Source organism: Hyla sarda, chromosome 3 (genome assembly GCF_029499605.1).
Source record: "Hyla sarda isolate aHylSar1 chromosome 3, aHylSar1.hap1, whole genome shotgun sequence".
NCBI classification, from domain to species: Eukaryota; Metazoa; Chordata; class Amphibia; order Anura; family Hylidae; genus Hyla; species Hyla sarda.
The window spans coordinates 370,870,788-370,896,764 of NC_079191.1; the positions used below are offsets into that span (position 1 = coordinate 370,870,788).

The 25,977-nt window shown below is 45.3% G+C and overlaps 1 protein-coding gene across 5 annotated transcripts in view; it reads left to right on the top strand.

Moving 5' to 3' along the window:
• LOC130362787 (shieldin complex subunit 1-like) overlaps positions 1-25,977 on the top strand; it is a 238,232-nt gene that overhangs the window by 371 nt on the left and 211,884 nt on the right. The window contains exon 1 of one of the 5 annotated variants that reach the window (XM_056567818.1): positions 4,134-4,398. The exons of 3 other annotated variants lie outside the window; for them this stretch is intronic. The gene's annotated coding sequence lies outside the window, so the exon portion shown is untranslated. Of the gene's footprint in view, positions 1-4,133; positions 4,399-7,384; positions 7,493-25,977 lie in introns of those variants that run through there. One more of the 5 variants, XM_056567817.1, reaches the window with a different exon arrangement.

The window sequence follows — 25,977 nt, forward strand, 5'->3', positions numbered from 1 at the left end:
AAAATTTTGTGGTAACTTGCATCCTTTCTTGGTGAAAAATCCCAAAATTTGATGAAAAAAATGAAAATTTTGCATTTTTCTAACTTTGAAGCTCTCTGCTTGTAAGGAAAATGGATATTCAAAATAAAACATTTTTGGGTTCACATATACAATATGTCTACTTTATGTTTGCATCATAAAATTTATGAGTTTTTACTTTTGGAAGACACCAGAGGGCTTCAAAGTTCAGCAGCAATTTTCACATTTTTCACAAAATTTTCAAACTCACTATTTTTCAGGGACCAGTTCAGGTTTGAAGTGGATTTGAAGGGTCTTCATATTAGAAATACCCCATAAATTACCCCATTATAAAAACTGCACCCCTCAAAGTATTCAAAATGACATTCAGTAAGTGTTTTAACCCTTTAGGTGTTTCACAGGAATAGCAGCAAATTGAAGGAAAAAATTCAAAATCTTAATTTTTTTACACTCGCATGTTCTTGTAGACCCAATTTTTGAATTTTTACAACAGGTAAAAAGGAGAAAATTTTTACTTGTATTTGAAACCCAATTTCTCTCGAGTAAGCACATACCTCATATGTCTATGTAAATTGTTCAGCGGGCGCAGTAGAGGGCTCAGAAGGGAAGGAGCGTCAAATGGTTTTTGGGGGGCATGTCACCTTTAGGAAGCCCCTATGGTGCCAGAACAGCAAACAAAAACACATGGCATACCATTTTGGAAACTAGACCCCTCGGGGAACGTAACAAGGGGTAATGTGAACCTTAATACCCCACAGGTGATTTGTGACTTTTGCATATGTAAAAAAAAAATTTTTTTTTTTACCTAAAATGCTTGGTTTCTCCAAAATTTTACATTTTTAAAAAGGGTAATAGCAGAAAATACCCCCCAAAATTTGAAGCCCAATTTCTCCCGATTCAGAAAACACCCCATATGGGGGTGAAAAGTGCTCTACTGGCGCACTACAGGTCTCAGAAGAGAAGTCACATTCGGCTTTTTGAAAGCAAATTTTGCTCTGGGGGCATGCCGCATTAAGGAAGCCCCTATGGTGCCAGAACAGCAAAAAAAAAACACATGGCATACCATTTTGGAAACTAGACCCCTCGGGGAACGTAACAACGGGTTAAGTGAACATTAATACCCCACAGGGGTTTCACAACTTTTGCATATGTAAAAAAAAATTATAATTTTTTTCCTTTTCCTAAAATGCTTGGTTTCCCAAAAATTTAACATTTTTAAAAAAGGGTAATAGCAGAAAATACCCCCCAAAAGTTGTAACACAATTTCTCCCGAGTACGGTGATAGCCCATATGTGACCCTAAACTGTTGCCTTGAAATACGACAGGGCTCCAAAGCGAAAGAGTGCCATGCGCATTTGAGGCCTAAATTAGGGACTTGCATAGGGGTGGACATAGGGGTATTCTACGCCAGTGATTCCCAAAAAGGGTGCCTCCAGCTGTTGTAAAACTCCCAGCATGCCTGGACAGTCAGTGGCTATCTGGCAATACTGGGAGTAGTTGTTTTGCAACAGCTGGAGGCTCCGTTTTGGAAACAGTGGCGTACCAGACGTTTGTCATTTTTTTGGGGGAGGGGAGGTGGGCTGTGTGGATGTGTATATGTAGTGTTTTTTACTTTTTATTTTATTTTGTGTTAGTGTAGTTTAGTGTAGTGTTTTTAGGGTACAGTCACACGGGCCGGGGTTCAGTGAACATCCAGCTGTTGCAAAACTACAACTCCCAGCATGTACGGTCTATCAGTGCATGCTGGGAGTTGTAGTTTTGCAACAGCTGGAGGCACACTGGTTGTGAAACACCGAGTTTAGTAACAAACCCAGTGTTTTGCAACCAGTGTGCCTTCAGCTGTTGCAAAAGCTACAACCCCCAGCATGTACAGACAGTGGAAGGGCATGCTGGGACTTGTAGTTATGCAACAGCTGGAGGCATACTACTTTGGCTGGGGATTGTAGTTATGCAACAGCTGGAGACACACTGGTTTGCTACTTAACTCAGTGTTTCACAACCAGTGTGCCTTCAGCTGTTGCAAAACTACAACTCTCAGCAGTCACCGACAGCGACGGGCATGCTGGGAGTTGTAGTTATGCATCCAGCAGATGCACCACTACATCTCCCAGCAGGCACTTTAGCTGATTGTGCAAGCTGGGAGTTGTAGTTATACAACAGCTGAAGGTACACTTTTCCATAGAAAAAATGTGCCTCCAGCTGATGCAAAACTATATGTCCCAGCATGCCCATAAGGGAATGCTGGGAGTTGTGGTGGTCTGCCTCCTGCTGTTGCATAACTACAGCTCCCAGCATGCCCTTTTTGCATGCCGGGAGCTGTTGCTAAGCAACAGCAGGAGGCTGTCACTCACGTCCAACTGCTGATCCACGCTGCAGGTCAGTCCCTCGCCGCCGCACCTGGGGCCCACGATCGCAACAGGGACGCCGGGGATCGGGGTCCCCAGCTCCCGGGGTCTTCTTCCCGCACCCGCTCACGTCCTCCGGAAGAGGAGCGGAGCTGGTTGCGGGAGTGATTCCCGCAGCAGGTGCCCTGATTGGTCGGCCGGTAAACCGGCCGACGAATCAAGGCGATCATGAGGTGGCACCAGTGCCACCTCACCCCTGCAGGCTCTGGCTGTTCGGGGCCGTCAGAGACGGCCCCGATCAGCCAGTAATTCCGGGTCACCGGGTCACTGGAGACCCGATTGACCCGGAATCTGCCATCATGACCCCCCTGGGCGATATGCCGCGATGCCTGCTGATCGATATCAGCAGGTATCGGGCACCGGCTCCACTCCAGCTGGCTGGGGGCGGGGGGCCGGGAATGGACAGGACGTACTCCTATGTCCTCGGTCTTTAAGGACTCGGAAACGGGGGCGTAGGAGTACATCCATTGTCCTTAAGGGGTTAAAGAGGTACTCCGGTGAATTTATTTATTTATTTTTTTCAAATCAACTGGTTGCAGAAAGTTAAACAGATTTGTAAATTACTTCTATAAAAAATCTTAATCCTTCTATTACTTATCAGCTGCTGTATGCTCCACAGGAAATTGAGTGGTTCTTTTCTGTCTGACCACAGTGCTCTCTGCTGACACCTCTATCCTTGTCAGGAACTGTCCAGAGCAGAATCGGTTTGCTATGGGGATTTGCTCCTGCTCTTTACAGTTCCTAATACAGACAGAGGTGGTCATACAGAAAACAACAACTCAACTTCCTCTGGAGAAAACAGCAGCTGTTAAGTATTGGAAGGATTAAGATATTTTAATAGAAGTAATTTACAAATATGTTTAACTTTCTGGAGCCAGTTGATATGAAAAAAATAGTTTTCCATTTTAAGGTTTGTTTACAAAAAAAATAATAATGGAGACATTAGGTTCTGTACTAAAAACAATTACACTTAAAGGAGATATCTCATGGATAAATACTTATCCCCTATCCACAGTAAGTTTTAGATCACGGGGGTCCGAGTGCACGATCTCCTGTATTTTGCTGCAGATTTTTTTTTTGCGGATTTTGCTACCCATTGAAGTGGTCTGCTGACGAGTCTGCTGCACAAAATCTGTGGCAAAAATATGCATGTGTGAACGTACCCTAAGGGCAGGGTCACATGTAGTGCACACACAAGGGGAGATTTATAATTGCATTTCTGAAATTTTATTGGCTAAAATTTGGGGCAATTTCAAAATAGACAACCTTTGCAAAACTGACTGTGAAATGCAGTGCCTTATGGAGTGGAGATTTAAAGGGGTACTCCTGCGCTTAGACATCTTATCCCCTATCCAAAGGAAAGGGGATAAGATGCCTGATAGTGGGGGTCCCGCCGCTGGGGACCCCGTGATCTTGCACGCCGCACCCCGTTTAAATTAGTCCCCGGAGCGTATGTCTGATAGCCAGAGTACCCCTTTAATGACTGCATCTTTCTAAAAAAAAAAGTGCAAAAATAATAAGCAAACGTTTTAAAAAAAGTGAAAATTCATACCAACACTGCCTTGCCTTATAAAATGACATCCTACAGCACGTTCTGAGGTCTGTGCGCTTTTTTGATACATTTTGCACACATAAGCCAAAATTGCAGCAAAAAAAGAAAAAGAAAAGGCTGTAGACAGACTCATATTGATAAATCTCCCCCACAGTGCATAAAATCTGCTGCTTAGTTGGAAACATGCTGTGTTTTCTCCTATGAGCAGACATACTGGAGGAGATTTATCCAAACCTGTGCAGAGAAAATGTTGCCCAGTTTCCCATAGCAATAAATCAGCGTGACCAAGCGGAGAACCCGCGAAACGGGACCGTCGTTCCACAAGCTCGGCCGAGCTCTTTTCCTCTCCTCTCTTCCCGACCTTGATTCCTGTATTCCATGTGACCCTTGGAATAAAGACATTCTTCTTTGGCATAATACCGGGTGAGTGCGTTTTCTGTATCCTCCTCTTGTTGAATTGTATCATTCTATTTGTTCCATGTAAGCGCACCCCTGACACTTTTGCCGCACCGCCTGTCCACCTGCATCAGTCCTCCTTCAGCACTTAGCAGGACCACTAAAGTACAGTGCCGGCTCTCCATCTATCTACTGCAGCCCTGCATAGAATCGCGGGGGGTTTCAGCAGCAGGCCCCCCGCGATCAGACATCTTATCCCCTATCCTTTGGATAGGGGATAAGGTGTATTTGACCAGAATAGCCCTTGAAATCAGAATTAAAGTGGAACTCTGGAATTTCCCCTATCCACAGAAGAAGTTTCCAACCAATGTACCCCCCCAACACCATTTCATCACCCTTTGTGCCATTTCATCAACCCCTGTGCTATCTCATGAGCCCCATTTCAGAGGTTTGCAGGAATGCACAGGATTTTGTGGGACCCGCTGTATTTTCAGGGACCACCCACTCCCAACCGCCTCTGCAATCCAAATGCAGTCCTCTACTGTTTAAATTTAGAAACATTTTAATATACACAGCAGTGGGCAGGAAGTGGGTTAATCTTACTGACTGCTCTTCCTAGTACTTGGCTTTTTGGCAGAACATGTGTTCTCGTATTATAGTGAGTGTAGTCATATACAACATAATCTGGTCACTAGAAAAACAAAACATGTTGCCAGGGGTGGGTCATATGAGGACATGTGTTCCTGGAAACTTGTTTACTGTAGTTATGTTTTGGCTATCAAGGGATAGATTAATGTCCCTGGGCACCGAAACAAAAAGGGAAGTGCTCGAACCTCAGTTATGGGAAAGTCAGGGATCAGAATGTGGTTACTCATCTCGCCTTGTTATGATACATTTCCTGGTTCAAAACAGAAATAAAATGTTTGTCAGGTGAAATAAAAGAAAAAGTGCATTGGAATTGATCAGACTTTTTGATCCCTTTTAATCCAATTTTTTTGCTAAGATGTGATATGACCACAAAATGCAATTCTGGCATTTGGTAATTTTTTTTCATTTACGCCATTCACCATGTGGGTTTAATAATGCTATATTTTACTAGTTTTTTTTTTTTCTTTTACACTTTATTAGTCCTCGTAGGGGACTTGTGTGAGCAATCGTAAAATTGCTTATACAGATCAATAAAGTACTACTGTACATCTGTGTGCTCTGTTGGCTGGTTGCCTCGGGCTGCCGTCACAACAGCTCGCTTTCCCGGGATTTCCCACACCACTGCATTACCAACGATGCACTTAAAGGCCGGTTAGATGGCACTGTCTGATTGGACAGCGGGCATATGGGTCCTCTCCATACCCCCTTAAAGGCCCCATGAGGTAATTATACCTCAGTATATATCTTGCCTGCCATTCTGTTTTCATCACCAGTATACAACTACTGATTTCTCGCCCCATAATGGATGCAATTCAATCACTAATATGGATTCCTAATGCTGCTTACATTCCTAATTCATCCTCTGGCTTTGCAGAGAGAGAGGGTGTGGGGTTTGATAATTGCACCTGGTCATCTAATTCAGCAGCTGGTGCTGGAGTTCACCCAGGTGAACTGAATAGACTCATAAGTGGGTTGAGGTCAGTTCACATCATGTGTAGTTTTGATGCGTTTTCCTATTAAAAGTGCTTTTTTGAGAAATATTGCTATGAGGCGAAAGTGATTTGACCTTTAATCACAATTTTATGAAGATTTAAAGTCTTTAGGTTGTCTTAACACGTTGAATTTTTGCTGCATTTTTTACACATTTATTACTGCATTTTAGCTGTGTTTGCTGTAATTTTCCAAAATTGCTGTAATAATTTAACTTGTTAAGGACACCCTGCGCCCGCTCCCCTGCTATGGCGCGAGCTCACGAACTGACCCCATGTCATAGCGGTATGGTCTCGGCGGCTATCAACCGCCAAGACCCCGTGTTTAATGCCGGACATCAACGATTGCGGTGATGCCCAGCATTAACCCCTTAGAGAAAAAAAACATTCCCGGCAGCTCAGTCGGGCTGATTGGGATCAACCTCACTGTGAGGACGGCGGGAGGGCCCTTATCTGCCTACTTGCCGTCCAATCTCTTCTGCGATGCTCCAGGCAGCCTTAGCAGCTATGGCATAGCATTGAACAGTGTATGCAATAAGAAGATTGCATGTTATAGTCCCCTAAAAAATGGTGTAGAAAAAAAAAGTTTATACATTTGAATGAACCCCTTCCCTAATAAAAGTTTGAATCACCCCACTTTTCCCATTTAAAAAAAATATGTACGGTAAACAAAAACAAACATACACATTTGTGGTATCGCCGCATGCGTAAATGTGCAAACTATAAAATTATAATGTGAAGTAAACCGCATGGTTTATGGAGTATACGTAAAAAAATTACAAAATTGCATATTTTTTGATCATTTTCTATACCCTAAAATTTTTTTTATAAAAAGCGACCATGCCACAAAAAATGTACCCTCATATAGCCCCGTATGCGGAAAAAGTAAAAAGTTATAGGGTTCAGAAGATGACAATTTTAAAGCGCAACTGTCATGAAATCTGGGTGCAATAACCTGCACACAGCCTTTGTACTGTGTGCAGGTGGTGGGTATAGCGATGTTTTTACCTAATATTTGCAGGCTTTAATGACCCCGAAAAATGCTTTTGATCAAAGCTGCTGATGGTCGGATAGGCCATTGATGACAATGGCGTTTGTTTTTTTTTTCAATTTTGTTCCACAAATAATTTTTTTTTTGCTTCGCTATAGATTTTGTGGTAAATTTAAAGGGGTATTCCAGGAATTTTTTTTATTTGACTATGCTACAGGGGCTGTAAAGTTAGTGTAGTTCATAATATAGTGTCTGTACCTGTGTGTGACAGTTTTCTCACAATTCTTCTGTGATTTTCACCCCAATATTTATTTTTATCAGCATACAAAATGACTGTTGTTTTCCCAGGTTGCAATGCGGCCGAGACCTGACTAACTAGTCAGCTGATGACAGGGAGCCTGTCTGCTTCAATGCGTGGAGCCATCGCTTGGTGGGAGAGAGATCAAACTGCAACTAATGCAACAGCTGTAGGCACCCTGATTGAAAACCACAGGTCTTTTGAATGGATGCAGCTCATTTATATTTTAATGGGTGGGGTGGCTGATGTGTGGGAGGAAGGAAAATGGAATTGTGGTACTTGTAGGCAAAAAAGAATATTCAAACAGGAAATACCAGTTCACAAAAACCTAGCCACAGTGTTATGGTAAACATGTTGAATCTTTGTATCTATGAATATATGTGGTCTATAATGCCTGGGAACACAATGCAAGATTTGGAGGGTTTATAGACACAGCATCTGAATGACTAACTACACATGTGGATGCAGACTTTGTTACCTGACTCCAATTCGGCACGCTATAGCAAGTTCTGGACACCAGGTTCACTCGTTTTAATTTTTCTAATAACCTTTGGATATTTGAACTGTATTTCCAAGGTGCACGGGACTGCCATCCTGGTGCATATTATATGAAATAAGGGTTTTTACATATTTGTACTGTAGTACCAAGTTTTACAGGACTGCCATTGTGGTACAAAATACATGGAAAAGAGACTGTGTTTGATGTAGGCCCAATTGGATCTCAATATTAGTAATCAGACTAACAAGCTTTTCTAGTATTACTAATCACGAGTGTGAACTGAGTGTAATAATTTGAATGTGTCCGGTCTATACCAGAATAACGCATGTCAGTAACTAATAGGCATAACCCTGAAATATATTATATTAAGACTATACTGGTCCCCATTTTTTGCACATTACATGCATCATGTTGCACTTTTTGCATATTGTACATATTTGCATAAAGCACTTTGAGTGGCGGCCGTGTTCTTTCACGTAAAATATTTATGAGGAATTAAAATTGAAATAGCATCACAATATGCCTCACAATTCTTCAGTGCTAAATATATAGTAGTTAGCCCCTCTGTGCCCCATATAGTAGTTCAGTATGGCCCCTTTGTTCCCCATATAGTTTTAGGCCCCTCAATGTGCTTATACTTTGTGCCCCCTTTGAGATCTTAGGCCCCTCCACGTGCCCTTACACTAAGTTCCATATAGTTTGTAAGCTCATGAAAAAAGTTTTACATGTCCCTCCACTCCCCAACAGCTTCCGACACTCTGTTCCACTCCTCCTGTGCTCCAGGTTCAGGCAATGTTGTACAGTGACACTGCCTGCATCTCAAGCAATGACATACTTTAACAATTGTGTGTCAATCCTAAGGACACACATGCAGTTAAAAGCTGCATTTGCCAGAGGATACAGAGCTTTTTCTTCATATACCTTGCCTGTGAAAGAACTTTGCGCTTATATCCTTTGCGCTTTTACGTTCATCTTGGTATTTGTGACCCCAGCTCTGTTTATGGATTTCTCTCTGGTTCTCGTCTCTGCATATCACTGTCCTCTTGGTTCCCGCCTCAGCTTACTGACAATCCTTGGTGTTTGTTTGTCTTCCTAGAGTATTGTTGTAGTGCATACTTACCTTTGTATTCCTGACTGTTTCTTTGACCCTTTACTGTGTTTTTGTAGTTTGTTATTTTGACTTGACTCCACAGCACCTTAGTTAGGAAGGGGCCATCTTCATGTGTTGTGGATTCATCCCTTAGGGCAGATACGCAATAGGCAGGGACAGGGGTTTCGGGTGAGTGCAGGACTTTACTTATTCCCAGTCCATACGTGACAATGGGTTTGAAGTTTTTAAGCAAGGACCTGGTTGTTTATGAGCTATAAGGCACACAAATGCTAAAGTGAGGTCACTATCACATGACAGTATTTAGGTTAGTGTCTTACATCTGTATGTATACAAACATAAATACAAAAAACTATAATGGAAAGGGTTTCACCTCTTCCATGATTTGGATCCACTTCTAGACTCTTTAAAAAAAATGATGCAAAATACCCAAATACAGCTGTGTGAAAGTGGCTTTTTGTAACACAATTGATCACAAATGAATTCAGGCAACCAAGTTTACTTGACACCAATCCCACATATTACATAAATGAGGAACTCGTCAAGCATAATCATCATTACTATAATAATGGTAAGTACTGAGCCAATGTAATCAGGGCAGCATGTTGGCATTGCAATAACTTGAAGTATCTCAGGAATTTTATGCCTGTAATAGGCCTAGCTAAGACTTTTTAGCCTATAAACCATTTGTTATCCGTATATTGTTTAAACCTGCTATGCTATAATAACTGTTATGCATAATTTTAAGATAATAACAACTAATGGATCCTGTAGCTAAGCAACAATCAGGAGAAAATAAACATACACAGAGTCTAAACAACGTAGCCACCAAGTTCAATCAAAGACTGGGAGAAGATCAGAGGCATTATATGGAGCACAGGGAGTGTTATTTGTATTTGGGGCACCGAATATTATTATTTGTATATAGGGCACAAGAGGGCATTATTTGTACAGTGGTCCCTCAAGTTACAATATTAATTGGTTCCAGGAAGACCATTGTATGTTGAAACCATTGTATGTTGAGACCTGAACTCTGGAAACCTGGTAATTGGTTCTGAAGCCACCAAAATATCATCCAAAAATAGGAAAAAGGTGAGAATTAAAGAAAAATAACTAATATAGATAAAGCAAATCCTTATATATAAAAGTAATAAAGATCTGCTGGGAGCTGTAATCACTGTCTATGTCAGTGTTTCCCAAGCAGGGAGCCTCCAGCTGTTGCAAAACTACAACTCCCAGCATGCCCGGACAGCCAAAGGCTGTCCGGGCATGCTGGGAGTTGTAGTTTTGCAATAGCTGGGGGCATCCTGCTTGGGAAACACTGGCTTATGTAGAGGACAGGAGCTTCTTCGGGGTCCTGTACAGAACACGCAATGTCCTAAAAAAGTAACATGGAGCCGCCCCCACCTGGTGTCCAAAGGAGCAGGTATCCCTGGTACAGGTAAAGAGTACAGAACATGTAATACCTCCCTGCACTGTAGGGGGCGCTACCAGACATCAGTCAGTGCATACGCTTCAGTAATACAGGTGTTTTACCAGTGAATGCCCATTCTGATTGGTCGGTTCTTCCAGCCATTGACATGTTTCACAGATCTGGACTGTCTGTAGCATTGTATGTTGAGTCTGGTTTCAAGTAACAATGGTCCAGAAAATACCAGAAAAGACTATTGTATGTTGAAACTATTGTATGTTGAGGCCATTGTAAGTTGAGGGATCACTGTATATGGAGCGCAGAGGGACAATTATGGACATTTATCAACGGGTTTAGTCAGGTTTTCTTTACTATAATTGTCGCAAAATTGTCGCAACTTCGACTACGCGATTTTTCGTGCGACATTTTGACTGGAAAGCGAGAAAAGCAAGTTTTCAAAAATTAACTACGTAGTAATAATTTTTTAATGGACTACAGGTAGTCAGGTATTTATTAACTGCGACAGTCGCAACTGCACAAAAAAAACAGGGTTAAAAATTGACTAAATTTACACCAGCTCAAACATGGAGCAGAAAAAGCTACTACCAAAGTAAAAAAGGAAAAAGTGCTTACGTGAAAGAAAATTATCAACAGGCTGAAAGCAGTTGATAAATAAGTCACACATAAGCAAAAAAAAAGTAAGGAAAAAATTACTAAAAAAAAGAATACATAAGCAAACATTCATAAATGTCCCTCAATATTTCTATATTTTGCACAAGTTGCATTATTTTACAAGGGGGGCACAGAAGAGCATTAATACCTTAAGGGGCAAAGGGTTTATTTTTACTATATGAGACAACAGTAGGTTATTATTAGTACATGGGGGAACAGGGTGCATTATTACTACAGAAGGGCAGTATTACTATAGGGGGGCATAGCGTAGCATTATTTTTACCAAGGGACATTATTAGTACAGTGACCCCCCGACCTACGATGGCCCCGACATATGATGAAATTGACATACGATGGCCTCTCAGAAGCCATCGCATGTCGATGTCAGCATCGACATACGATGCTTTTTTATGTCGGGGCCATCGCATTAAGTGCTATCCGGCAGCGCCAAATGCTTAAGCTGCTGCCGGATAGCAGCTTAATGTTCCCCGTGTGGTGCGGTAAGTATTACTTACCCCTCCACGATGCTCTTGGGTGCCCTCCGGGTCCAGCGCTGGTCTTCCGGTGTCTTCTCAGCCCTCTCCGATGACGTCAATACGCTGCTGCGCACATCATCCAATAGGAATGGCGTACGCAGCAGCGTAAGGACGTCGCTACGCAGGCCCAGTAAGACCTTGCGGAAGACAGAAGAGGACCGGAGAAGACAGAAGAGGACCGGAGAAGACAGTGGAGGACCAGAGAAGACAGCGGAGAGCCCAGCGGAGGCCTGGGATCACCATCGGGAGCGGCAGGGTCACCATGGGGAGCAGCGGGTGTCACGATTCGGCTGGCAGGAGGTGGATCCTCTGTGCCAGAGAGGGATTGGCGTGGACCGTGCTAGTGGACCAGTTCGAAGCTGCTACTGGTTTTCACCAGAGCCCGCCGCAAAGCGGGATGGTCTTGCAGCGGCGGTAGCAACCAGGTCGTATCCACTAGCAACGGCTCAACCTCTCTGACTGCTGAAGATAGGCGCGGTACAAGGGAGTAGACAAGAGCAAGGTCGGACGTAGCAGAAGGTCGGGGCAGGCAGCAAGGATCGTAGTCAGGGGCAACGGCAGGAGGTCTGGAACACAGGCTAGGAACACACTGGGAAACGCTTTCACTGGCACGATGGCAACAAGATCCGGCAAGGAAGGGAAGGGGAAGTGAGGTTATATAGGGAAGTGCACAGGTGAATACACTAATTAAACCAATCAGCGGCGCAGTGGCCCTTTAAATCGTAGAGACCCGGCGCGCGCGCGCCCTAAGGAGCGGGGCCGCGCGCGCCGGGACAGGACCGACGGAGAGCGAGTCAGGTACGGGAGCCGGGGTGCGCATCGCGAGCGGGCGCCACCCGCATCGCGAATCGCATCCCGGCTGGAAGAGGTATCGCAGCGCACCCGGTCAGCAGGTCTGACCGGGGCGCTGCGATTGCGAGGATGTTGCGAGCGCTCCGGGGAGGAGCGGGGACCCGGAGCGCTGGGCGTAACAGTACCCCCCCCCCCCCTTGGGTCTCCCCCTCTTCTTGGAGCCTGAGAACCTGAGGACCAGACTTTTGTCTAGGATGTTGTCCTCAGGTTCCCAGGATCTCTCTTCAGGACCACAGCCCTCCCAATCTACCAAAAAAAATCTTTTTCCTCTGACCGTCTTGGAGGCCAGTATCTCCTTTACGGAGAAGATGTCAGAAGAACCGGAAACAGGAGTGGGAGAAACAAGTTTGGGAGAGAAACGGTTGATGATGAGTGGTTTAAGGAGAGAGACATGGAAGGCATTGGGAATACGAAGAGAAGGAGGAAGAAGGAGTTTGTAAGAGACAGGATTAATCTGGCACAAGACTTTGAAAGGACCAAGATAGCGTGGTCCCAGTTTGTAATTGGGGACACGAAAGCGGACATATTTAGCGGAGAGCCATACCTTGTCTCCGGGAGCAAAAATGGGGGGGGTTCTTCTTTTCTTATCGGCAAACCTTTTCATGCGGGATGAAGCCTGTAAAAGAGAATTTTGGGTCTCTTTCCATATGGTGGAAAGATCACGAGTTACTTCATCCACAGCGGGCAAACCAGAGGGCAAGGGAGTAGGGAGGGGGGGAAGAGGGTGACGGCCGTACACCACGAAAAATGGGGACTTAGCAGAAGATTCAGAGACTCTGAAGTTGTATGAGAATTCGGCCCATGGTAGAAGATCTGCCCAGTCATCCTGGCGGGAGGAAACAAAATGCCGTAAATAGTCACCCAGGACCTGGTTAATTCTTTCTACTTGCCCATTGGATTGGGGATGATAAGAAGAAGAGAAGTTTAATTTAATCTTGAGCTGTTTACAGAGGGCCCTCCAGAATTTAGACACGAATTGGACGCCTCTATCCGAGACGATCTGCGTGGGCAAACCGTGAAGACGAAAAATGTGTACAAAAAATTGTTTTGCCAACTGAGGCGCTGAAGGAAGACCAGGAAGAGGAATAAAATGTGCCATCTTGGAAAATCGATCAACGACCACCCAAACAACAGTGTTGCCACGGGATGGGGGTAGGTCAGTAATAAAGTCCATACCAATCAGTGACCAAGGCTGTTCGGGGACAGGCAGAGGATGAAGGAGACCAGCAGGCTTCTGGCGAGGAGTCTTATCCCGGGCACAGACAGTACAGGCCCGCACAAAATCAACAACATCCGTCTCCAGAGTCGGCCACCAATAGAAACGAGAGATGAGTTGCAGGGACTTTTTGATGCCCCCATGGCCTGCGAGGTGGGAGGAGTGACCCCATCTGAGAATCCCGAGACGTTGGCGTGGAGAAACGAAGGTCTTCCCTGGAGGAGTTTGCCTGATGGAGGCTGGGGAAGTGGAGATCAGACAGTCAGGAGGAATGATGTGTTGCGGAGAGACCTCTGCTTCCGAGGCATCCGAGGAACGAGAGAGGGCATCGGCCCTAATGTTCTTGTCGGCAGGGCGAAAATGAATTTCAAAGTTAAAACGGGCAAAGAACAACGACCACCTGGCCTGGCGAGGGTTCAGCCGTTGGGCAGACTGGAGATAGGAGAGATTCTTGTGATCAGTGTAAATGATAACTGGAAATTTTGATCCCTCCAGCAGATGTCTCCATTCCTCAAGTGCCAATTTAATGGCCAGTAGTTCTCGATCCCCGATGGAGTAGTTTCTCTCCGCCGGAGAGAAGGTCCTAGAAAAAAAACCCACAAGTAACAGCATGCCCGGAAGAATTTTTTTGTAGAAGGACCACTCCAGCTCCCACTGAGGAGGCATCTACCTCCAATAGGAAGGGTTTAGATGGGTCAGGTCTGGAGAGCACGGGAGCAGAAGAAAAGGCAGACTTGAGCCGTTTAAATGCGTCTTCCGCTTGGGGAGACCAGGACTTGGGATTGGCATTTTTCTTGGTTAAAGCCACGATAGGAGCTACAATGGTGGAAAAGTGTGGAATAAATTGTCTGTAATAATTGGCGAACCCCAAAAAACTTTGGATAGCACGGAGTCCGGAGGGGCGTGGCCAATCCAAGACGGCAGAGAGTTTATCCGGGTCCATTTGTAATCCCTGGCCAGAGACCAAGTATCCTAGGAAAGGAAGAGATTGACATTCAAACAGACATTTCTCCATTTTGGCATAAAGTTGATTGTCTCGAAGTCTCTGAAGAACCATGCGGACATGCTGGCGGTGTTCTTCTAAGTTGGCAGAAAAAATCAGAATATCGTCCAGATACACAACAACACAGGAATATAAGAGATCACGAAAAATTTCATTAACAATGTCTTGGAAGACGGCAGGGGCGTTGCACAGGCCAAAGGGCATGACCAGATACTCAAAGTGTCCATCTCTGGTGTTAAATGCAGTCTTCCATTCGTCCCCCTCCCTGATGCGGATGAGATTATAAGCACCTCTTAAGTCCAGTTTGGTAAAGATGTGGGCACCTTGAAGGCGATCAAAGAGTTCTGAGATAAGAGGTAGAGGGTAGCGGTTCTTTACCGTGATTTTATTAAGTCCGCGGTAATCAATGCAAGGACGCAGGGAGCCATCTTTTTTGGACACAAAAAAAAATCCAGCTCCGGCAGGAGAGGAGGATTTGCGGATAAACCCCTTTTTTAAATTTTCCTGGATGTATTCAAACATAGCAAGAGTCTCTGGAGCGGACAGAGGATAAATTCTGCCCCGGGGTGGAGTAGTGCCCGGGAGGAGGTCAATAGGACAGTCATAAGGCCTGTGAGGAGGTAAAGTCTCAGCTTGCTTTTTGCAAAATACGTCAGCATAGTCCATATAAGCCTTAGGGAGACCGGTTACAGGGGGAACCACAGGGTCACGGCAGGGAGTACTGGGAACCGGTTTAAGACAGTCCTTGAAACAAGAAGTACCCCAGCTCTTGATTTCTCCTGTGGACCAATCAAGGGTTGGGGAATGGCGTTGAAGCCACGGTAATCCAAGGAGAATTTCGGAAGTGCAATTGGAGAGGACCAAAAACTAAATTTTTTCGTGATGAGGTCCGATGCACATTAGGAGGGGTTCCGTGCGGTAACGCACGGTACAGTCCAATCTTTGATTGTTAACACAATTGATGTAGAGGGGTCTGGCGAGACTGGTCACCGGGATGTTGAACCTGTTGATGAGAGAGGCCAAAATAAAATTTCCTGCAGATCCGGAGTCCAAGAAGGCCATAGTAGAGAAGGAGAAGATGGAGGAAGATATCCGCACAGGCACAGTAAGGCGTGGAGAAGCAGAGTAGACATCAAGAACTGTCTCCCCTTTGTGCGGAGTCAGCGTACGTCTTTCCAGGCGGGGAGGACGGATAGGACAATCCTTCAGGAAGTGTTCGGTACCGGCACAGTACAGACACAGATTCTCCATGCGGCGTCGTGTCCTCTCTTGAGGTGTCAAGCGAGACCGGTCAACTTGCATAGCCTCCACGGCGGGAGGCACAGGAACGGATTGCAGAGGACCAGAGGAGAGAGGAGCTGGGGAGAAAAAACGCCTCGTACGAACAAAGTCCATATCCTGGCGGAGCTCCTGACGCCTTTCGGAAAAACGCATGTCAATGCAAGTGGCTAGATGAATAAGTTCATGCAGGTTAGCAGGAATTTCTCGTGCGGCCAGAACATCTTTAATGTTGCTGGATAGGCCTTTTTTAAAGGTCGCGCAGAGGGCCTCATTATTCCAAGATAATTCGGAAGCAAGAGTACGGAATTGGATGGCGTACTCGCCAACGGAAGAATTACCCTGGACCAGGTTCAGCAGGGCAGTCTCAGCAGAAGAGACTCGGGCAGGTTCCTCAAAGACACTTCGAATCTCCGTGAAGAAGGAGTGTACAGAGGCAGTGATGGGGTCATTGCGGTCCCAGAGCGGTGTGGCCCATGACAGAGCTTTTCCGGACAGAAGGCTGACTACGAAAGCCACCTTAGACCTTTCAGTAGGAAACTGGTCCGACATCATCTCCAAGTGCAGGGAACATTGTGAAAGAAAGCCACGGCAAAACTTAGAGTCCCCATCAAATTTTTCCGGCAAGGATAGTCGTAGGCCGGAAGCGGCCACTCGCTGCGGAGGAGGTGCAGGAGCTGGCGGAGGAGATGATTGCTGGAGCTGTGGTAGTAGCTGCTGTAGCATCACGGTCAGTTGAGACAGCTGGTGGCCTTGTTGCGCTATCTGTTGCGACTGCTGGGCGACCACCGTGGTGAGGTCGGCGACAACTGGCAGTGGAACTTCAGCGGGATCCATGGCCGGATCTACTGTCACGATTCGGCTGGCAGGAGGTGGATCCTCTGTGCCAGAGAGGGATTGGCGTGGACCGTGCTAGTGGACCGGTTCTAAGCTGCTACTGGTTTTCACCAGAGTCCGCCGCAAAGCAGGATGGTCTTGCAGCGGCGGTAGCAACCAGGTCGTATCCACTAGCAACGGCTCAACCTCTCTGACTGCTGAAGATAGGCGCGGTACAAGGGAGTAGACAAGAGCAAGGTCGGACGTAGCAGAAGGTCGGGGCAGGCAGCAAGGATCGTAGTCAGGGGCAACGGCAGGAGGTCTGGAACACAGGCTAGGAACACACTGGGAAACGCTTTCACTGGCACGATGGCAACAAGATCCGGCAAGGAAGGGAAGGGGAAGTGAGGTTATATAGGGAAGTGCACAGGTGAATACACTAATTAAACCAACTGCGCCAATCAGCGGCGCAGTGGCCCTTTAAATCGTAGAGACCCGGCGCGCGCGCGCCCTAAGGAGCGGGGCCGCGCGCGCCGGGACAGGACCGACGGAGAGCGAGTCAGGTACGGGAGCCGGGGTGCGCATCGCGAGCGGGCGCCACCCGCATCGCGAATCGCATCCCGGCTGGAAGAGGTATCGCAGCGCACCCGGTCAGCAAGTCTGACCGGGGCGCTGCGATTGCGAGGATGTTGCGAGCGCTCCGGGGAGGAGCGGGGACCCGGAGCGCTCGGCGTAACAGCGGGGACAGGTGAGAACAGCTTCCTATACTCTACATTGCACGAATCCCTCAACATACGATGGATTCGACAAACGATGGCTCGTTTGGAACGAATTACCATCGTATGTTGTGGGACCACTGTACATTATTGTTACAGAGGAGCATTATTACTGCATGGGAGCACAAAAGGGGCATTATTACTAGATGGGGCATTATCATTACAGGGGGCACAAAGGGGCATTATTACAGCGAGAAAGCGTTATGACTAGATGGGGACACAGGGCAGCATTATTATTACAGGGGACATTATTAGTACATTGGGACACAGGGAACATTATTATTAAGGAGGACTAAGTGAGGACATTATTACCGTATGGTACACTAATGGGGCATCGTACACTGCAGACACAAGTCATATTGGGTGAAGTCATCAAGCTGGTCTGAGTGGGATTGAGAAGAAAAGTGAAAAGGAATGACTCTGATCTAAGAAGGCATCACCTGTGAAGTACTGGAAATAATTGCACTGTAATCCCTTATACAGGCTGCAGAGCCCATGTAATACTGAAAATGAATACAGCACTAGCTAGTTTTTGAAATAAATGCTGTCATTGTCCCAGACCTGATCACGGTCCATTAAGTTTAGCAAACACAATGGCTCAGTACTCCAGCTCTGTACAAATTATGATTCCTTTTTGACTCATGTCTCAACATGGGACATACTATCTCTACATTGCTCTAAAATATACCATGGGGTCCGTGCTCTAGATCTTTTGAGATCCAACAATGTTCTGCATTGTAAAGGAGTATTCCAGGATTTTTTTTCTTCAGCCTTTGAGCCCGCTATACCACGTTTTAATACAGTGTAATTCCCAGCATTACTGTATGTCTGCTTGTAGCAGTGGCGGATTGCTGCTATGAGCAGGCACAGCAGGAGGCACACAATAGGGGTCGGTCATCGGTGGATCATATACGCTGCAAATCCGTTACATGTGACCCTACCCTTAATGGGGTTCTCCAATGCTTAAACATCTTATCCCCTATCCAAAGGATAGGGGATAAGATGCCTGATCGCGGGAGACCCGCAGCTGGGGACGCCCGTGATCATGCACGCGGCACCACGTTTATAATCAGTCCCCGGAACTATCACGCTCCCTCCCGTAGGCTTGCATTGAGGGGCGGAGCGTGACGTCACACGGGGGCGCAGGCATAGGCGTGCGCACAGGGTGTGCCGGGTGTGCCCAGGCACACCCTAATCACCGCGGCCGTGGAGCAAAAGGGGCAGCTGCCCCGGGCCCTGTAATTCCTGGGGGCCCAAAAGAAGCTCGCCCCTTTTGCCCCATGGGCCCTGATAAAGCTGATAAAGGCTGGCGGGCCAGGCGTCAGGGGCCCGGCCAAAATGTTAGTGGGAGAGGGCCCGGGTTTTGCGCCGCACGCTACCCTTTTATGTTCGCCGCCGTCGTCACTCATCCCCAGGCAGCCAGTACTGCAATGGCTGTCTGGGAGACGGTCACGTGACGTGACGTGCGACGTCACGGGCGGCATCATAGAAAGGAGCGGAACAGAGAGAGTCTCCCGCTCCTCTCAGTCCCCACACGGGCGCTTCCAGGATCCAGGCCGCAGCTGGGGACCCACCGCCGGATATGTGAGTATGTATAGTGTGTGTGTGTGTGTGTGTGTGGGGGGGGGGGGGGGTATTTATTATATAGTGTGCGTGTGTGTGGGTGTGTGTGGGGGGGGGGGGATTTATTATATAATGTGAGGGGGGATTTATTATATAGTGTGGGGGGGATTTATTATATAGTGTGAGAAGGGAGGAAATTATGCATGTGAGGGGAGGATAATAATGATTATTATAATCCTCCCCTCACATATATGTAACATCTCCCCCTCACATGTATAATCTGATAATCCCCTCCTCACATTGATAATCCCCTCACATATATAATATCATACTCAGATTATATGTGAAGGGATAATCAATGTGAGGAGGGGATTATCAGATTATACATGTGAGGAGGAGATGTTACATATATGTGAGGGGACGATTATAATAATCATTATTATCCTCCCCTCACATGCATAATCTGATAATCCCCTCCCCCGTACGTATCCTGTACTGATCCTGAGTTATATCCTGTATTATACTCCAGAGCTGTACTCACTATTCTGCTGGTGAGGTCACTGTGTACATACATTACATTACTTATCCTGTACTGATCCTGAGTTATATCCTGTATTATACCCCAGAGCTGTACTAACTATTCTGCTGGTGAGGTCACTGTGTACATACATTACATTACTTATCCTGTACTGATCCTGAGTTATATCCTGTATTATACTCCAGAGCTGTACTCACTATTCTGCTGGTGAGGTCACTGTGTACATACATTACATTACTTATCCTGTACTGATCCTGAGTTATATCCTGTATTATACTCCAGAGCTGTACTCACTATTCTGCTGGTGAGGTCACTGTGTACATACATTACATTACTGATCCTGTACTGATCCCAAGTGTGTGTGGGATGGGGGTGGGGGACCGGGGGGACCAAAAAAAATTGCTTGCCCAGGGTCCAATCAAAATTAAAGACGGCCCTGTCCATTATACATACACTGTACAGCAATCATACATCCATTATACATACACTGTACAGCAATCATACCTCCATTATACATACACTGTACAGCAATCATACATCCATTATACATACACTGTACAGCAATCATACTTCCATTATACATACACTGTACAGCAATCATACCTCCATTATACATACACTGTACAGCAATCATACCTCCATTATACATACACTGTACAGCAATCATACAATCATTATACATACACTGTACAGCAATCATACCACCATTATACATACACTGTACAGCAATCATACATCCATTATACATACACTGTACAGCAATCATACATCCATTATACATACACTGTACAGAAATCATACATTCATTATACATACACTGTACAGCAATCATACATTCATTATACATACACTGTACAGCAATCATACATCCATTATACATACACTGTACAGCAAGCATACCTCCATTATACATACACTGTACAGCAAGCATACATCCATTATACATACACTGTACAGCAAGCATACCACCATTATACATACACTGTACAGCAATCATACATCCATTATACATACACTGTACAACAATCATACATCCATTATACATACACTGTACAGCAAGCATACCTCCATTATACATACACTGTACAGCAAACATACCTCCATTATACATACACTGTACAGCAAGCATACCACCATTATACATACACTGTACAGCAATCATACATCCATTATACATACACTGTACAGCAATCATGCCACCATTATACATACACTGTACAGCAATCATACCGCCATTATACATACACTGTACAGCAATCATACCTCCATTATACATACCCTGTACAGCAAGCATACATCCATTATACATACACTGTACAGCAATCATACCACCATTATACATACACTGTACAGCAAGCATACCACCATTATACATACACTGTACAGCAATCATACCGCCATTATACATACACTGTACAGCAAGCATACATCCATTATACATACACTGTACAGCAAGCATACCACCATTATACATACACTGTACAGCAATCATACCTCCATTATACATACACTGTACAGCAATCATACCACCATTATACATACACTGTACAGCAATCATACCACCATTATACATACACTGTACAGCAATCATACCGCCATTATACATACACTGTACAGCAAGCATACCGCCATTATACATACACTGTACAGCAATCATACATCCATTATACATACACTGTACAGCAATCATACCTCCATTATACATACACTGTACAGCAATCATACATTCATTATACATACACTGTACAGCAAGCATACCACCATTATACATACACTGTCTGTGACTGTACAGCAATCATACAACCAATCCATTATTAATGGATTGGATGTATGATTGCTGTACAGTCACAGTGTATGTATAATGGAGGTATGATTGCTGTACAGTGTATGTATAATGGAGCCTCCAATCCAAAAAAAGCCTCCAATCCAAAAAAAAGTTTTAATAAAGTTTTTCATTTTGTTTGTATTGATATTTATGAGTGTAGGTATGTTTATGTATGTGTGCATGCAAGCAAGAGTGTGTATGTGTGTATATATATCACACACACGCGTGCGCTGCGTGAGTTTGTGCTTTAGGGTGCACACCCTAATGCAATAGGCTGCGCACGCCTATGGGCGCAGGTGTGACGTCACACGCCGCCCGCCCTGTAGTCGCCCGTAATCAGACCCGGAGCGAACACGCTCGGGGACTGATTATAAACGGGGTGCCACGTGCATGATCCCAGGCTTCCCCAGCTGCGGGACTCCCGCGATCAGGCATCTTATCCCCTATACTTTGGATAGGGGATAAGATGTTTAAGCACCGGAGAACCCCTTTAATGTTATTTAGTTGTAAGAAATCACCTAGTCATTTGAAGCCCTGACCTGTTATTGCTGTGACCAGTTCCTGAGGCGGGCTATTCCACTGAATCACACTTCCTATGGTAATGTCCCTGCTGTACTCTGAACCTTTTCTACTCCAGAGAGGGTGCCCCTTGTCTTTGAGGAGGTTTTACATAAGACAGATAGATTTTCACCATATTTTTTCTATGGGACATGTATATACTTATATAAGTTTCCCCTCAGATGTCGCTTTTTAAAACTAAATAAATTGAAAGACAAACTTCAGTCCATATAATTCAACATGCTGTTCATGTGATCACCCAACATCTATAGCTACACTAATATTATTCTTTATAAACAATTGTTTGATCAGGCCGATGTAGTCATATAACTGTGTGTAAATCGCATGGTCAGACGAGGAGTGGTTGCTCAGCCCATTCAGTGAATGTGTCACCAGATTAGAGCCAGATATTGATGTATGTTTGTGTTTCTAATCCATTTTCTGATTTTAAACTCTTTTATTTAACCCCTTAAGGCGGTGGTCTTCAAACTGTGGCCCTCCAGATGTTGAAAAACTACAATTCCCAGCATGCCCGGACAGCCTTTGGATGTCCGGGCATGCTGGGAGTTGTAGTTTTGCAACATCTGGAGGGCCACAGTTTGAAGACTGCTGCCTTAAGGACACCATCTGTTTTTACTTTAACCCCTTAAGGACCAGGCCAATTTTATTTTTGCATTTTAGTTTTTTCCACCTCGCCTTCTAAAAATCATAACTCTTTTATATTTTATCCACAGACTAGTATGAGGGCTTGTTTTTTGCACGACCAGTTGTCCTTTGTAATTACATCACTCATTTTACCATGAAATGTATGGCGCAACCAAATAAAAACTATTTGTGTGGGAAAATTAAAGAGAAAACCTAAATTTTGCAAATTTTGGACCAAAAAACAGCAATTTTGGACTTTTTTTTTATTTTTTAATTTTTTTTTACTTTCACGCTGTTCACCGTACGGGATCATTAACATTATATTTTAATAGTTCGGACATTTACGCACATGGCGATACCAAATATTTATTAATTTTTTTGTTTTTTACACCTTTTTGGGGGTAAAATGGGGGAAAAAGGGACATTTAACATTTTTATTTGGGGAGGGGATTAAAAATTTTTTTTTTTAACTTTTTTTACTTCTTTTTTTACACTTTAATAGTCCCCAAAAGGGACTATTTATAGCAATCAGTTGATTTCTAATACTGTTCTATGCTATGCATAGGACATAGCACTGATCAGTGTTATCGGTTATCTTCTGCTCTGGTCTGCTAGATCTCAGACCAGAGCAGAAGAAGCTGGGAAGGCGGCAGAGGCAGGTGAGGGGACTTCCGTTAGCTGGCGATCACATCAGCATAAAATGTAGCCGCGCTGCCTCAGAATCCGTGATCTGTATTGATCACGGCACCTGACGGGGGTTTAATGGCAGAAATCCGCGCGATCGCAGATGTTGGCAATTACCGGTGGGTCCCTGGCTGCTATCAGCAGCCGGGACCTGCCGCACATGACCCAATCATCGCTCCAATGCTCGCGGTCATGTACAGGACGTAAATGTATGTCCTGGTGCGCTAAGTAGCGCCGCACCAGGACGTACATTTACGTCCGTGGTCGTTAAGGGCTATACCGTTGCTAGACATCTTATTCCCAATCCAAAGGATAGGAGACATGATGTCTGATCGCGAGGGCTCTGGCCGCTGGGAACCCTGCGATCTCTGGCCCTCACCCCAGCGGTCTTTGAATCTGCTTTGGTTGTCACACCCCCTCCATTCAAGTCTATGGGGGAGACGGAGATACAGCATTTTTCCCATAGAAATATATGTAAGGGTCGTGTCAGCTACCGTTTTGGATTGTGGTCGCCAGTAATCCTGCATGGAGCGGAGATTGCTCCATGCATACAGATTACTGGGGTGCCGAGTAGTAGATAACGGGGTCCCAGCTGCCAGACCCCACGCGATCAGATACTCATCCCCTATCCTGTGGATACCCCTTTAAAGGGGTAATCCAGTGAAAAATCGATTTTTTTCTAATCAACTGGTGCCAAAAAGTTAAACAGATTTGTAAATTACTTCTATTAAAATATCTAAATCCTTCCAGTTTTTATCAGCTGCTGTATGCTACAGAGGAAGTTTTATAGTTCTTGTCAGGAACTGTCCAGAGCAGGAACAAATCCCCATAGCAAACCTCTCCTGCTCTGGACAGTTCCTTACATGGACAGAGGTGTCAGCAGAGAGCACTGTGGTCAGACAGGACCTAATAAGAATTGGAAGGATTAAAGGGGTACTCTGCCCCTAGACATCTTATCCCCTATCCAAAGGATAGGGGATAAGATGTCTGATTGCGCCACGCCCACTCCCATAGACTTGTATTGAGGGGGCAGGACGTGACTGCATGACATCACTGGTCCCCAGCGATCAGACATCCTTTGGAAAGGGGATAAGATGTCTAGGGATGGAGTACCTCTGTAAGATTTTTAAATGGGCACTGTTAGATCCATAAACTTTTTATATGTTGTTTTTTATGACAATTAAAGACATTTTGTAATATGATTGTTTACATTTTTTTTAATATTTATTAGAGAAAACAGCTCCTGAAAATCTCATCACCATACCTACTTGGACATGTATCAGTCCTGCAGCAGCATTAGGCCTGTCCATGAGTCATGGACAAGAGAGGACTCATGGACAAGGCTGCATGAGCAGACACACCAAATCACCTCCCACCACCACAAGGAGGGACACGCCCCTTTCCCTTAGAGGATTTCTAACACTGTGAGCTAATGAAAAGAGGTATTTTTATAATAAACTAGGTTTTTCCTACCTAATCCTTGTGGGGAGGAAAAGCAACATAGGAGGAAGTACTTGTCCTCATATCCCGTTCTCATAGGCCATCCTCATATCCCATCCTCCTATCCTGTCCTCATATCCTGTCCTCATATCTCGTCCTCATATTCTGCCTTTATATCTAGTCCTCATATCCCGAACTCATATCCCTTCCTCATATCCTGACCCCATATCCCGTCCTTATATCCCGTCCTCATATCCCGTCCTTATATCCCGACCTAATATCTCGTCCTCATATCCCGTCCTCCTATCCCGTCCTAATATTTTGTCCTCATGTCCCGTCATCATATCCTTTCTTCATATCTCGTCCTCATATCCCGTCCTTATATCCCGTCCTCATATCCTGACCTCAGGTGGGGCTGAGTTGAGATGAAGAGATTGTAGGCCGGAAAATAGAAGGAGGTGTGGTTTTGTAGAAGCGGGCATGACTTTCAAGTCGGAACAATGCACAAAAAGGGTAGAAAATAAAAGGGGTGTGGCTTCAGTGGTGGGTGTGGCTTTCTGAGATGGGGCGTGGCAATGAGGGGGGGCATGCGGGAGGGGTGAGGCCGGACTCACGCACTCACCAGGAGATGCAGAGCAGAGCTTGGAGTAAGGTACTGGAAGTCCTATATACTTGCATGGGACATAAGACAAAAACTCCATCCTTCACATAAGTGGGTAGGTTAGGGTTAATGTAACTATCATGTATTTTTATTTGACATGAAAGTAACATGTGTACTAAGTTTCATCAAAATATCTGCAGCCATTTGTGCTGGAATATACATTTCCCATAGACATGCATAGGACTTTAACCCCTTAAGGACACATGACGTACTGGAACGTCATGTGTCCACTCCCGATCTATAGCGTCATAACGGGTCGGGCCTGGCCTCTAACAACGGCCGGGACCCGTGGCTAATAGCACGCGGCATTGATCGCTGTGCCGCGTGCTATTAACCCTTTAGGCGTCTAAAGTGAACCTGAAAGCATGCCGGTTAGCTCAGTGGGCTGTCGGGATAGCCGCGGCGAAAACGCGGCATCCCGAACAGCTTACAGGACAGCGGGAGGGCCCCTACCTGCCTCCTCGCTGTCCGATCGCCGAATGACTATTCAGTGCCTGAGATCCATGGTGTGTATGGTAGTTGGGGTGTTGTGTCGGTAAATGAGGGGTTAATGTTAACCCTATAGTTCGTGACGCCAGGCTGAGGGCTAGTATGCTGAG